The sequence below is a fragment of the Triturus cristatus genome, chromosome 7 (assembly GCF_964204655.1).
Source record: "Triturus cristatus chromosome 7, aTriCri1.1, whole genome shotgun sequence".
In the NCBI taxonomy this organism is placed as follows: Eukaryota; Metazoa; Chordata; class Amphibia; order Caudata; family Salamandridae; genus Triturus; species Triturus cristatus.
This window is the reverse complement of record NC_140590.1, coordinates 368,862,971-368,875,122: the sequence shown is the minus strand read 5'-3', so window position 1 is coordinate 368,875,122 and position 12,152 is coordinate 368,862,971.

Sequence of the window (12,152 nt, the reverse complement as noted above, 5' to 3'; positions counted from 1 at the left end):
CAAACAGTGCCCCTCACATAAAGTGACCAGCAGGAATCTTGTTATCAAAGGAAGAAAACACAGGGCTACTTCAGGCCATGTTCTTGAAAAATGGACCCTTTTTGCACAGGCCATCTGCAGTGGTCTGCCAGCCTCCCTGTTCGGGGAGCGTCTTATAAATATATTAAGCTTGGATTTTGCCCCAGAACATGGTTGTACGTAGCAACCATAAAGTGAAATGTAATGCCTGAGATGCTATATCACAAATCATTGTAGAGTTGCATATATGAGTCCTAGGGAAGGCCGTAATAGCTCACCCACCAAAAGGACAGTCACTGACCCCTAAACATAAGCAGGGCTTGCCCTAAGCTCTTTCGTAGCATAATATTTATGGAAGTGTTGTAAGGTTCAACAGGGCCCGCACACAAAATCTTCATTTTAAACCACATGTTTAAACTTGACATCTTTATAGACTGTGACTTTTTACATGCCTTGCACTTACACAGTAACATACTGTATTGCTTCACACTGCAAACATTAAGACACAATTCAAAATAGAACTCATCACACTTAATGTAAGGTGAACAAGTTTATTAAGGTAGTTTCCCAAATATCAAATAAAAGAAACAAGCATAGAAACATATGTACACAAAGTGAATAATTAAGACTTGGAATACATCACCGATTGAGTTGCAGACAACATCTTGGCCAGCACGACTGGGGAGCCCTCAGTTCAGTCAGGCAGGAGTGTGGATCGGGCTCACAAACATGCCCTGGGTGCGTGGCCAGGTAGACTGTAATGGCGGACGTGCTGAGCTAGAGCTCCTCAGGCAGGCACGAATCTCGCCTCCCACACTGCGCTCTAAGGTGCCCAAAAATTAGACCTACAGCTGGGAGATCGCTGCTGGGCTCCGCACCGACCAAGCATTGAGCAGCTCCGAGAAAGCGAGCCCGGAGTCACGGCGGTCCAGTATTCACAATGGCAGACCCTGGACTCTGGGTCTAGGGTTCACCTGTTGGGCCGGCGCGCATCGGGCTCCAGTCTTGTGGTGACCACCCCTTCCGAGATGACTTCCCCATGAGAGCTGCGAGGTGAGAGAGGAGTGGAGGTAGACTGTAAGCCCTGCGGCGGCCTCTCGTCGGAGCCCACCAGAAGAACACATCCTCCCTGTTAGACCTGTCAGCCCTTTGGGTGGTCCCTCCTCATCATTATTTATTTTGTCCCACTTTTGCCTCAAACCCTGTTTGAATTTTTCCTTTTTGGGAACCACCAGACTTTTTAGTGTTGCTACAGATTCAGGGAGCCATTTTAGCTACCCCTGAAACTTCTGTCTGAGGGCCTGGAGCACAAAATGGTGGCCTCCTGTGACATCACCAGCATCCACTGGAACCTACCAGCACCTTCCAGAACATTCCAGGAGATTCCAGAACTGTGTGACAGTTGGAAACCGTTTAGAATGTTGGGAGGATAAGAGAGGCAGTTGGCAGTTGGAGCTGGCAGTTGGCACCTGACTGGTGAAGAGAGAGGAGCACAACAGTGAAGGAGGAAGGAGTGAAGCAGCAGGGGTGGAAACTTGTGCCTGGAGTGGGGTCCATAAACCCACCCTTGATACTTGTCCCTACTGATGGATCCCAGCCTATAGCCCTGTGTGGGAAGAAGACAGAAAAACTCATCCTAAGGACCTGGACAGCAGGAACAGGCCTTAGAAGCAGAAAGCAGCAAGATCCTGACCTGGAAACTGGTTTCCCTGGAGTCCGGCGTCGAGTAGCCTGAAGACCTGGAGCCCGAGGTGGAGAAGCGGCGCTGACTGAAGTAGCAGACGTCGTACCCGGAGCCGCCTGAGGTCGTGAGAGGGCGCCGACGGAGGTCGTGAGGAATACCAGAGGTCGAGGAGGAAGTGAACCGAGGTCGAGCGAGCGGCGTCATCGGAGGAGTGAAGTCCGCCCTCCGGAGTCGTCGGAGACCGAGGTAGAGGAGCACCGGAGGTCGGGAGTGAGGATCGCACTCCGGAGTCGCCCGGAACCTGTGTGGAGGAGCACCGGAGGTCGGGGGTGAGGATCGCACCCCGGAGTCGCCGGAAGTCGACATCGAGGCCAGGCCGGCTGACGTCATCGGAGCCGAGAGCGCCATCGGACCGGAGCCGCCCGAAGTCGACATCGTGAAGAGACTGCCCGACGCCGTCGAATCGGAGGTCGAGATCGAACCGAGGCCACCGACATCGGACCGGAACCGCCTACCGGCGTCGTCAAAGAACTGACATTGTGCCGAGGCCGCCGAGACCGAACCGGAACCGCCTCACGGCGTCGACACGACTCCAGCGGCGTCGGAACATCAGAAAAAGGGCAGTAAGTGGAGTAGAGGGCGCCTAAGGCCCTGTGGAGACCTGAGAGACTGCTCTAAGGGGCTAGGGAGGTGCTGAAACCCACCTGACTGTGCCTGGGGTGAACTGGGACTAACCTAGAGAGGTTGTGTGGAGAGAGAAAGCCAGGGCACTGGTATTCCCCCCTTTGATCTACCTCAGATTAGGCCTCAGCCTTGTCCCAGCCAGGGAGTAGCCCCCCTCAAGCCTTCCACAACCCTACAAGCTGTGCCTGGGCCAAATCAGCCCATAAGAATTGAAGTGTCATCTGATTATATGAGGGTTGCTGTATACTTTTAATTATTTATTGGGGGTACTGTATTTATTGAATTTTTACCTATTTATTGCTGCACTATATTTATAGGTCCACAGGACTTGTTGGTGTACAATATTTATTGGTACAGTATTTATTGCCTCAAAGTATTTAATTGTCTGTATATATTGCACTTGTATTTATGCCCTGTTATTTATGATCACCCCTATTTATTTCATCAAACAGCCAATATTTATTTGACCTGCACTAATTGAAACTTGTATATTGTGATTGACCTATTTATTTTTCCAATCAGCAACTAAGAGAAAAAGATAAAGAAAGAATATTTTCATAATTTTTTACGGTGTAGAGTCGTTTTTGGAACGGATGCACGCATGGTTCTTGTATGGGTATATTGTATGCTTAGCACTGCGCCTGTTTCCTGACCACTCGAGCCAAGCTACCACAGTGTGTTCGGGGGAGTCCACCACCACCCTGCGGAGTGGGAGTGGGCTGTTTCCAACATAAATTGGTGTTCAGTGGTGGGACCGAGCTGTGCCTACATATAATCAACAATAACTGTGGGTAGTCCATAGGCCTACACCGGGAGTTTTCTCACAGCGGCCTTCCTAATTGTGGGTTTTTGTTTTTTCCAAATTTACTCTGGTGGTGGGAGGAGGTATTATTAAAGGTACCCCCCTGCATTGTTACTGCACAAAACCTGTCCTCTAACCTGAGTGGGCAAGATGGAGTTTGTACTAGAAAATCTAGAAACGTACACTGTGGCCCAACTCAGGGAGTTTTGCCAGCGGGAGGGGGTGTACTGTCCCCCAGGAGCAAAGAAGGGTGCACTCCAAACCAGCTTAAGGGCTTGGGGGGAGGCACGCCGGGAAAGCAAGGCTGAGGAGGAAGACAGGGATGGAGAGCCTGACCCCGAGGGGGCTGAGATGTACCAACCTGAGGTGGGGAACCTGTCAGCAGGGCCCAGGACACTTTCTAGGGGGGGCAGCCGTGCCTCCAGCGGTGGCTTGTCTGAAGTGGAGCTAACGGACCGGAGGGAGAAAAGACAGCTCACATGGGACTTAGCAAGGCTGGAAAAGGAGAAGGAGGAGCAGAGGATGGCCCATGAATTGCGACTGAAAGAAATAGATCTTCAGATCTTGAGAATCGGGGCACAACCTGTTCCTAATGGTGGCAGCCAAACCCAAGAGATCACCAGGGAATCTAAACCATACCTGCCAAAGGACATAGTAGCTAGCTATGGAGTGGGCGACGATATCGCCAAGTGGCTAGCGGCCTATGAGGTCTCACTGAGGGCCCATGGGGTTCCGGAGAAGTACTGGGGAGGGGGATTGTACAAGTACATGCCTCCAGCTGGTAGGGATGCTTTATTGGCCCTCGAGGAGGATGAGCAGACCCACTACCCAGCCATGAAACTGGCGCTCATCAGAAAGTTTGGACTAACACCTGAAAAGTACAGACAGAAGTTCAGGGGTAGTCACAAACTGGGCACGCAGAATTGGGTGGACTTCCTGGACTATGCAAAGAAGGCAGTGGAAGGTTGGATTCAGGGCAGTGAAGTAAGGAACTACGAGGAGCTGTTTGACCTAGTACTGAAGGAACACCTACTCGAGAAATGTTTCCCTGAACTGCGGCAACACCTGGTGGATAGCAAGCTGACCAGTCCCCGGAAGCTTGCTGAGGAGGCGGACATTTGGGCCAGTACCCGGGTGTCCACAAGGGGGACTGGAGGGGATACTCAAAAGGCCGGACAGGGCGCCCCCCAGAAGAAAGAGGGAGGGGAAAAGAAAAAGGAGTTCTCCAAAGGCCCCCAAAATAACTTCCAAGGGAAGGGAACAGGATTCACCTCTAAGGCTAACCCACCCAGAAACCCTAATCCTGGCCAGAGTCAGCAGCCAAGGGTTGTCCATTGCTACGAGTGCGGTGGCGTTGGACACTATAAAGGAGATCCGAAGTGTCAGAAACGATCACCCCCTCCCACTGGAGGAAAACCCCCCGGAGTAGCTAGTGTAGTGCTCGGGGAGGAGATGCCCTTAACTAAGGGAAGGGAGTGGGCGGGTGTCACTTTAGTGTCCCTGGGAGAACGGGAGATGGTTCCTAAGATCCAGGTGCCCGCAAATACCGCAAAGTATGGGCAGTGGATCACCATCAACGGCCAAAGAGGGGAGGCTCTGAGAGACACAGGAGCCAGTATGACTATGGTGCGTAGCCAACTGGTGTCTCCAGAGCAGGTAATTCCCGATGTACTCCACCCAGCCGCGATGGCTGACGGCAGAACAGGTCACTATCCAGTGGCCGAGGTTCCCTTTGAATGGGGGGGGGGTTGCAGGTTCACTTCGAGTTGCCGTAAGCCCTGCCGTGCCAGTCGATTGTCTGCTGGGCAATGACATGGAGCACAACGCTTGGAAGGAGGTGGAATACCGGACTCACACCGAGATGCTGGGTACACCTGACTGGGCCTGTGTTAGCACAAGGTCCGAGACTACCCGAAGAGGGAGTTCATTCCGGCTGGAGCCTGGAACAAAGGCCCAGCCAGCTGCCAGTCAAGGGAAGAACCGAGGACAGGAGGAGCCTGCCTCGGCGTCTCCACCCCGTAGGACGGATAGGCCACCGGAGGTGGTGGACCAGGAGTCTGCGGAGGGGGACGTTACCAACCTGGAGGACTTACCCATCCCGGCCGAGTGGCACGTGGAGGGAGGCCCGTCCAGGGAGGAATTCTGCCAGGGCCAGAGGGAGTGCCCTACCCTTGAGGGGCTGAGGCGACAGGCCGAAGCCCAGGCAGCAGGGAACGTTGAAGGGAACTACAGTGTTTACTGGGAGGATGGCCTCCTCTACAGTGAACCCAAGGCACCCCTACATGGATCGTCACGAGCCTTGGTAGTTCCTCAACGTTATCGAGCCTTCCTTTTAGAGTTGGCTCATGAGATACCATTGGCAGGACACCTGGGGCAAGACAAGACCTTCGCCCGTCTTGTCCCACACTTTTATTGGCCTCAGATGAAAGTGTCGTCCGATACCTACTGCCGGACATGTGTGTCTTGCCAAGCCAGTGGGAAAACAGGGGTGAAGCTGAAAGCTCCCCTGGAACCACTTCCTGTCGTTAGCACCCCCTTTGAAAGGGTGGGCATCGACATTGTGGGACCCTTAGATCCGCCAACTACAGCTGGTCACAGGTTTATCCTGGTTCTGGTGGATCATGCCACACGGTACCCAGAGGCAATACCTCTGAGGACCATAACAGCACCTGTTGTGGCTAGGGCCCTGATGGGAATCTTTACCCGAGTGGGTTTTCCCAAGGAAGTTGTGTCCGACAGGGGGACCAACTTCATGTCAGCGTATATGCGGGCGATGTGGAAGGAGTGTGGAGTGACATACCGGTTCACCACTCCTTACCACCCCCAGACCAATGGTCTGGTGGAGAGGTTTAATAAAACCTTGAAAGGCATGATCAGAAGTCTGCCTGAAAGCCTGCGGAGGAAATGGGACGTCCTCCTACCCTGTTTACTTTTTTCATACAGGGAAGTGCCACAGAAGGGAGTGGGCTTCAGCCCCTTCGAGCTTCTGTATGGGCACCCTGTACGTGGACCTCTTAACCTGGTGAGAGACGGATGGGAAAGAACTCCCAGAAAGCTCCCCCAGGATGTGGTGAGCTACATGCTGGCCTTCCGGAGCCAAATGGCTAAGTTGTGGAAGCAAGCTTCTGACAACTTGGAAGCCAGCCAAGCAGTGATGAAGGCGTGGTATGGCCACAACGCTCACCCGGTGGAGTTGGAGCCTGGCCAGAAGGTATGGGCGATCGAACCCGGAGAGCTTAGTGCCCTTCAGGATCGCTGGTCAGGACCCTTTGAGGTGTTGGAAAAGAAGGGTAAGGCTACCTACTTGGTGGACCTGAAGACCCCTCGTCAGCCCCTGCGGGTGCTGCATGCCAACCGCCTCAAACCCCACCACGAGAGGCCCGAAGTCATCTTGATGATGGTGACTGACGGAGGAGAGGACGTGGAAAGCGAGCCTCTCCCTGATCTGTTTGCGTCTCAGGAAAAGGATGGGTCGGTGGAGGGAGTGATACTCTCCCCATCTCTAACTCCTGAACAGCAGGAGGACTGTCGCCAGGCCCTGGGGCAGTACTCTGCGTTGTTCTCCCTTGTCCCGGGTAGGACTCACCTGTGCGTCCATGACGTGGACACAGGAGACAGCCCACCTGTGAAGTCCAAGATCTACCGGATGTCAGACAAGGTGAAGGCCAGCATTCATAGTGAGGTCACTAAGATGCTGGAGCTAGGAGTGATTGAACCTTCTAGCAGCCCCTGGTCCAGTCCGGTGGTGTTAGTACCAAAAGCTGCACCACCGGGTGCCCAACCAGAACTGAGGTTCTGTGTGGACTACCGGGGACTGAATTCAGTGACAAAGACTGATGCACATCCGATCCCTAGGGCGGATGAATTAATTGACCGGCTGGGAGCTGCCCAATATCTAAGTACCTTTGACCTTACTTCGGGGTACTGGCAGATCTCTTTGACTGATGGAGCAAGGGAAAGGTCAGCCTTCTCCACGCCCAATGGCCACTACCAGTTCTGTGTGATGCCCTTTGGGCTCAAGAACGCACCTGCCACGTTTCAGCGCCTGGTAAACCAGATCCTCACCGGGATGGAGAGTTTCTCTGCTGCTTATCTGGATGACATAGCCGTCTTCAGTAACAGCTGGGAGGATCACTTGCGTCACCTGCAAGCTGTTCTCCAGGCCCTGAGACAAGCTGGATTGACGATCAAGGCCAGCAAGTGCCAGATCGGGCAGGGGTCGGTAGTGTACCTTGGACACTTGGTGGGTAGGGGAACGGTGCAGCCCCTCCAGGCGAAGATCGAGGCCATCATGGCCTGGGAACCCCCCAAGACACAGACTGAGGTCCGAGCATTTTTGGGCCTCACGGGATACTATCGCCGCTTCGTGAAGGGGTACGGTACCATCGTAGCCCCTCTCACGGAGCTCACGTCCAAGAAACAACCTCGACGGGTAGTCTGGACGGAGGCTTGTCAGCAAGCCTTTGAGAAATTGAAGAAAGCCATGTGCGAGGCCCCGGTCTTACGGGCCCCAGACTTTTCCAGGAAGTTCATTGTCCAGACAGATGCATCAGAACATGGCATTGGGGCAGTGTTATCGCAACTCAACGAAGAGGGTCTGGATCAACCCGTGGTCTTCTTATCCAGGAGACTACTTCCCAGGGAACAGAAGTGGAGTGCAATAGAGCGTGAAGCCTTTGCAGTGGTATGGGCTCTGAAGAAGTTGCGGCCATACCTGTTTGGCTCGCACTTCCTGGTTCAGACCGACCACAGACCCCTTCGTTGGCTGATGCAAATGAAGGGGGAGAATCCCAAGTTGTTGAGGTGGTCTATTTCCCTACAGGGGATGGACTTTCAGGTGGAACATCGGCCTGGAGTGGACCACGCCAATGCAGACGGTCTCTCAAGGTATTTCCGCCTTAGTGATGAGAACTCCCAAGGGGTTGGGTAGCTCTCCCCACTTTCAGCTGGGGGGGACGCGTGTTAGACCTGTCAGCCCTTTGGGTGGTCCCTCCTCATCATTATTTATTTTGTCCCACTTTTGCCTCAAACCCTGTTTGAATTTTTCCTTTTTGGGAACCACCAGACTTTTTAGTGTTGCTACAGATTCAGGGAGCCATTTTAGCTACCCCTGAAACTTCTGTCTGAGGGCCTGGAGCACAAAATGGTGGCCTCCTGTGACATCACCAGCATCCACTGGAACCTACCAGCACCTTCCAGAACATTCCAGGAGATTCCAGAACTGTGTGACAGTTGGAAACCGTTTAGAATGTTGGGAGGATAAGAGAGGCAGTTGGCAGTTGGAGCTGGCAGTTGGCACCTGACTGGTGAAGAGAGAGGAGCACAACAGTGAAGGAGGAAGGAGTGAAGCAGCAGGGGTGGAAACTTGTGCCTGGAGTGGGGTCCATAAACCCACCCTTGATACTTGTCCCTACTGATGGATCCCAGCCTATAGCCCTGTGTGGGAAGAAGACAGAAAAACTCATCCTAAGGACCTGGACAGCAGGAACAGGCCTTAGAAGCAGAAAGCAGCAAGATCCTGACCTGGAAACTGGTTTCCCTGGAGTCCGGCGTCGAGTAGCCTGAAGACCTGGAGCCCGAGGTGGAGAAGCGGCGCTGACTGAAGTAGCAGACGTCGTACCCGGAGCCGCCTGAGGTCGTGAGAGGGCGCCGACGGAGGTCGTGAGGAATACCAGAGGTCGAGGAGGAAGTGAACCGAGGTCGAGCGAGCGGCGTCATCGGAGGAGTGAAGTCCGCCCTCCGGAGTCGTCGGAGACCGAGGTAGAGGAGCACCGGAGGTCGGGAGTGAGGATCGCACTCCGGAGTCGCCCGGAACCTGTGTGGAGGAGCACCGGAGGTCGGGGGTGAGGATCGCACCCCGGAGTCGCCGGAAGTCGACATCGAGGCCAGGCCGGCTGACGTCATCGGAGCCGAGAGCGCCATCGGACCGGAGCCGCCCGAAGTCGACATCGTGAAGAGACTGCCCGACGCCGTCGAATCGGAGGTCGAGATCGAACCGAGGCCACCGACATCGGACCGGAACCGCCTACCGGCGTCGTCAAAGAACTGACATTGTGCCGAGGCCGCCGAGACCGAACCGGAACCGCCTCACGGCGTCGACACGACTCCAGCGGCGTCGGAACATCAGAAAAAGGGCAGTAAGTGGAGTAGAGGGCGCCTAAGGCCCTGTGGAGACCTGAGAGACTGCTCTAAGGGGCTAGGGAGGTGCTGAAACCCACCTGACTGTGCCTGGGGTGAACTGGGACTAACCTAGAGAGGTTGTGTGGAGAGAGAAAGCCAGGGCACTGGTATTCCCCCCTTTGATCTACCTCAGATTAGGCCTCAGCCTTGTCCCAGCCAGGGAGTAGCCCCCCCTCAAGCCTTCCACAACCCTACAAGCTGTGCCTGGGCCAAATCAGCCCATAAGAATTGAAGTGTCATCTGATTATATGAGGGTTGCTGTATACTTTTAATTATTTATTGGGGGTACTGTATTTATTGAATTTTTACCTATTTATTGCTGCACTATATTTATAGGTCCACAGGACTTGTTGGTGTACAATATTTATTGGTACAGTATTTATTGCCTCAAAGTATTTAATTGTCTGTATATATTGCACTTGTATTTATGCCCTGTTATTTATGATCACCCCTATTTATTTCATCAAACAGCCAATATTTATTTGACCTGCACTAATTGAAACTTGTATATTGTGATTGACCTATTTATTTTTCCAATCAGCAACTAAGAGAAAAAGATAAAGAAAGAATATTTTCATAATTTTTTACGGTGTAGAGTCGTTTTTGGAACGGATGCACGCATGGTTCTTGTATGGGTATATTGTATGCTTAGCACTGCGCCTGTTTCCTGACCACTCGAGCCAAGCTACCACAGTGTGTTCGGGGGAGTCCACCACCACCCTGCGGAGTGGGAGTGGGCTGTTTCCAACACTCCCCCAATGCCGGCGGAAGGCAGGCGCGACGAGAGGGACAAGCAAGGCTAAGCATACAGCTATCCTGCAACGCTGGCGGTCCACGGCGGCTCCCCCCGCATATACCGGAGGTACCCGGGAGGGGCATTGCGGCGTGGGAGAATGGCCCATATCCTCAGCCCACGCGCACCTGGAGTCAACATGGCGGACATAGTGCAGAGACGGCGCTCCTGGGGCTGTTGAGCATTCCCTGCAGGCAGGGCGTGGAGCCTCAAAGACAGCATCGGAATTGTGTGGGGCCCACCAGCACAGACAGAGGAAGGTGCAGGCGTGAGAGAAAGGACCTGCCACCCGGGGGTTGCTCCGACCTCCCCCCCCGAGTTAGCACACAGTGTGGTAAAAAAAAGGGACATCACGTCGGGGCACGGGTGGGGCACATCGAAGACCTCACAACCTGTGAAGGATACCTCCACAGCAAGGGGACACAGACAGGGGGGTGATTCCTGCACGCACAGTCCCAGTCAAGCCAGGAATTAAGTTGGTGGCCACCGCGCGGTGGCAGCAACCCTGTGACCGGAGTGCACTCTAGAGGAGGGCATAAGGAGCACCTGCAACTAACGAGGCAAGATGAGACCTCACGGTGGATCAGCCGGTGTGGGGAGGCGATGTGAGTGTTACCCCCCTCCTCCATTTCATCGGCGCAACCGGCCCCAGCGCAGAAGTACAGGCACCCACCCGACGCAAAGAGGAACTTTGAGGCGGGAGTGACCCACACTAATGCCTAGGTAAGGACTTGGAGCCCCCGTAAATGGCTGCCCTGAGAACTTGGGGACACAGAGAGCACACATCAGCCCCCCCCGGGTGCGACAAGAGGGGGTCATCGTAATGACACGTCAGCTGTGCAGTGGACCTGCTGCAGTGAACATAACGGGAGAGGACGCAGCACAGCGGGTGTGCACAACACGCTGCCCGGCCAACAAACTTGTCACACAGCGACTAATCCCCCCCCAGACAGGTGACACAACCCCTCCTTTTGACACTGCGACACTCAGCTGGACAACATGGGAAAGCAACGGGCGTGACAGGCCCAGCGCCGCTCGTGGCAACACAGGACCCCGCTTCAAATGCTAGGTCCTGCAGAAAGAAGCCGCAACACAGGAAGAACTGACTCTGTCCGAAAAGATGGATAAAGTGCTGGCGGCCATTGAACACTAGAGGGTTTCGATGGAGGAGAGACTTGGGACCATCACCACAGACTGCTCAGGGATGACCATCGCAAACTGGCGGAAAATGTGTCAGACGGTGAGAAAGTAATAGCCTCCATGCATCCCTCAATCAAAATGCACCAGGAGTCTCTACAGGCCCTACTAGGGCAGATGTCAACCATGGAAGAGCGCACTGATGACCTCGAAGGTCGTTCGAGGAGGTGCAATATCAGTGTCCTGGGACTCCTGGAGGGAATAGAGCGCGTGGATCCCGTTGTGTACATGGAGTCCTGGACCAAGTCCTTTGTGCCGGTCACCGACCAGACTCCCTTTTTCTCCATTGGAATGGCTCACCGAGTTCCAGCTCACAGACCCCCTCTGGGAACCCGCCCCCCCCCGCCTGATGCTAGTGAAATTCCTACACTTCAGGGACCAAGATGTGGTGCTCAGGGCAGTCAGACAGCACGGCCCCATCCAAGTCGAAAACAAGCAAATAATGATCTTTCCGGACTACTCCCGCCGAGCGGTGCAAAGCCAAATAGCTACATTCCTGTGGTCAAGCGCCGCCTGCGCTTGGAGGGGATACAATACTCTCTACTGTTCCCAGCCCGGCTCAAAATCATACATGAGGGGTCCGCCATGTTCTTTATGGGCACAGAGGAGGCCCAAAACTGGGCAGATCCCCACTGCAGGAAGCCTCCCTGAGGGAACGATAAGACCAACAGGTGTCCGAGAACTCAACGTGGCAAGAGGCGCCGCCTGAAATGACAAAGCAGCAGGGTCACCACCGCCACAAGCGCCTAGTCCCTGGGGTCCCTGGACCTGGAGCAAATTATAGTTGAACGCTG